A 3,471-nucleotide genomic window follows, 5' to 3' on the forward strand; every position below is an offset into this window, starting at 1 on the left:
TCTGGAGGGCTCTGTGAAGGGCTAATGTCGAACTTATTTCTCTACAGGATAAGGTGGGTGGATGAGATACCAATTCCTTCTCCAGCCAAGGGCTCACCCTATCCCTCTCAGGACTCACCATCATCTCTTCCAGATCTGGGTCCTCACTCACACACACCCCTGCTTCAGAAACAGCTAAATCTGTACCCCAATCTTAGTTCCAGGGTGTGGGTAGGAATGGGGGGATGCACTGCCCAAGGATGCAGCACCCCTGGCCCTTCCCTGCTGCACAGGTGCTCAGGCACCAAGGTCTCTGCCTCTAGTGTCTCTTCCCCCTGGGCTTCTCCTCCCAGGTGAGCTCCTGGCTGTGTTGTCAGGCCTCAGCTGCAGGGTCTCATCTCAGCTACCCACAGGAAGCTCCTCCGGGGTTGTTTCCCCCGAAGCTGACATGTCATGGAAGGTAGCATGGGAGGGAAGGATGGAAGGAAGTATAAAGAGACAGACGGGAAGAGAACACTGTATTTTCTACCCAAACCTGCATCTGTCCCCAAATGCCCCTTTCCTCTGGGGAGAGTTGCCTTTCTACTCATGAAGCCCTCTGACACACCACTGTTTTCATCCTGTCTCTCACTCCCTTCCCTACACAACCAGCCACTGACATGATATCAGTTCCTTCTCTGGTGCCTACTCTGGTGCCTGCCTGGTTCATTGCAAACCTCGCCCCCCAGTGCCTAGAAGCACAGTCTCTGAGATGTGAGCATCCCAGGGTCGCTATGGAGTCTCTGGGTGCAGGATGAAGACGGTGGACCTTCCATTTCTATTTCTTTCCTTTTTTTTGTAATTATAGCTTTGACCTGTTTGACAGTGCACTTGACATACATCATGTGCAACATGTGATATACAGAGGTACAAGTATAGAGATCAATAAACGATAGTAGATCAGTAAATAAATACCGGTAAACATGTTTTCAGCCAGAGGTGCAAACGTTATTTTGTGGACACAGGTCATGACTAAAAAAAGTCTGAGAAGCGATGTACTGCATGGTTGACACAGGTCGTAATAATGTATTGTACACTTGAAAGTGGTTACACAATCTCTTTAATGTTCCCACTACACACACATGAAAACAGTAATCCTGTGAGATGACAGACGTGCTCTGGAGCGTAACTGTGGTAACTATTTCACAATGCACACGTGTCACAACATCACACCAGACCTGGTGAGCACATCTGATAGATCTATCAATTCAACCTCAAAAAGCTGGAAAAGTACTAAAAAAAGTTAGAAAACAAAAAGGGGAGGGAGTCCAACAAAGGCAGACTTCAAATGTAAAAAGCTAATAAATAAACTCATGGAAGCTTTTCAGGGCCTGCTGCTGCCCACAGCAGCACCTAGGCGCCTCTCTGTCAGCCCTACCCCCGACGCCAGGCTCCCTCCAGGACAGGGGTCTCTGCTCCCCCAATACCCATTCCATCACTCTCCAGGTACTCCTGCCACCCCCTTCCGCCACTCAAGTCCCCCATCCCTCCCTCCTGGAGAGATTCCCCTAAACCCTCCTTCCCTCCTACATCCCTGCACACGTGGCATCTGTGCACGAAGCGTGGCACCCACTGCTGACCACAGGGACCACCACCCCTCTGCAGCACAACGTCCTTTATGAACAGTGGGTGACCAATAAGTGACCGATGGAATCATCAAAGCAAAAATAGCTGTTAACAGCTTCTACTCCTATCTCTTCTGGAGAAATGACTCTCATTTCAAGAGAGACATTCAGGCTCTTAATCCAAAGACAGGCGTAAGGAAGAGACAGACAACCAACCAAGAACTGAACAGGCAGAGCCTCTGCCCACACCCACCTGGCAGCTGGGGCCATGCTCTCAGCCACAGAAGTCTAACTGGCATTCCCACTGCAATTGGCCCCAACTACTACCATAGATGCTAAATTAACAGCTTTATAAACTGTACTCATTCCTGACCCAAAGTATCTATACATATGTACAGAGTACCAAAAAAAGTATGCATGTTTTAAGAAAAAAACTATTAATCATAATAATCTACACCGATAACATTTATCTTGCATATTGTATCTTGGATCTCTTATGAAAGCAGAAGTCAAATGTGACTTGAGTATCACAACTTCAGTGCAGTTTTTTCCTTTCTTAAATTGAGTATATATGTACGTGTACATATATGTACACACGGACACATATATATCTGTGTCCATCCTAATAGGGAGGTAGGGAGACAGAGGGATGCAGAAAAGTACAACTAGTTATTGTCTGGGCTTGACTCTGTGTTGCAATGTCTAAAAAATTACACCCTTTAGCAATAAAATTCATACAAGTACTGTGAATAAACAACAGTGTACAAGCCCAGCAGTAATATAATCTGCCCTTTTTAAAGATCATACGGCTATCGTTAGGATAATTTTTAGCTCCTTAACTTTCTATATGAGGTTGAATAATGGCCACCCAAAGATGTTAAGTCTTAATCCCTGGGACACATATATGCGACTTTATTTGGAAAAAGTATCTTTGCAGATGTGACTAAGTGAAGAATTTCAAAGTGACATTAACCTGGCTTATATGGGTGGGCCCTAAATGTCCTCATGAGTGTCCTTATAAAACAGAGGCAGAGGGAGGTTTCACACAAATGAACAGAGGCTGTGGGAAGAAGGAAGCAGAGACTGGAGTGATGGGTCCACAAGCCAAGGAACGCTGGCAGCCACAACAGGCTGGAAGAGGCCAGGAAGGATCCTCCCCTAGAGGCTCTGGAGAGAGCACAGCCCTGTCAACTTCTTGATTTCAGACTTCTGGCCCCCCAAACTGCCAAGTTACCTGTTTCCCCTCTGGAATATATTTCCAAGCATGGTGAGCACTTCCTTGGTGGCTGTGAATGATGCCACCTTTTTCCTGCAGCCTCCCTCTCTCTTCACTCTCCCTGCCCCACCCACCTCCACCCCTCATGACCCACAGGGAGCAGAGTCACCAGCAGCTCCCTCCAAGATCCATTCCCAAGGTTGAAACAGCCACCCTAGGTTTTTGTCCCTCCAACCTCTTTGTCAAAGTAGGACCCCAGGAAGCTTGGGTAATTGGCTAGCAAATGTCTACAATGCAGGCCCCTCTGGACAGAAAGGAGGGTCCAAATGGCCCTTCCATGAGGCGGGACCATCATTGTCACAGCAGCATGAGTGTCACTGTCATAATAGCCAGTGCTCACTTCCAACACACTGGGCTCAGGTGTGTACACAGGACCTTCTCTGGGGGCCCTGCCTGCACTTCACACTTGTGAGCAAACACAGTATTTCCAAACACATCTCCCAGCTTGTTTCTGTCCTTGATCTTCCTCCAGTTCATCCTCCTCCCACTGCGGACACAGCCAGGGGAAACCCCTTCAGCCTCTCATCCTAACACCAGTCAGTCCAGTCTTGGACGATCTTGGAGGCCTTCTGTGAGACAGGCCTGGTGTGGTAGCCCCCAAAATGCCCCCCC

General features: G+C 48.0%; 1 protein-coding gene across 1 annotated transcript in view; it reads right to left on the reverse strand.

Annotated features, from left to right (window-relative positions):
- The window catches only part of HUNK (hormonally up-regulated Neu-associated kinase), a 103,679-nt gene that overhangs the window by 61,401 nt on the left and 38,807 nt on the right, over positions 1–3,471 (reverse strand). The gene's annotated exons all lie outside the window — the stretch shown is intronic.

Source organism: Otolemur garnettii, unplaced genomic scaffold (genome assembly GCF_000181295.1).
Source record: "Otolemur garnettii isolate 467f Iridium unplaced genomic scaffold, OtoGar3 scaffold00111, whole genome shotgun sequence".
Classification (NCBI taxonomy): Eukaryota; Metazoa; Chordata; class Mammalia; order Primates; family Galagidae; genus Otolemur; species Otolemur garnettii.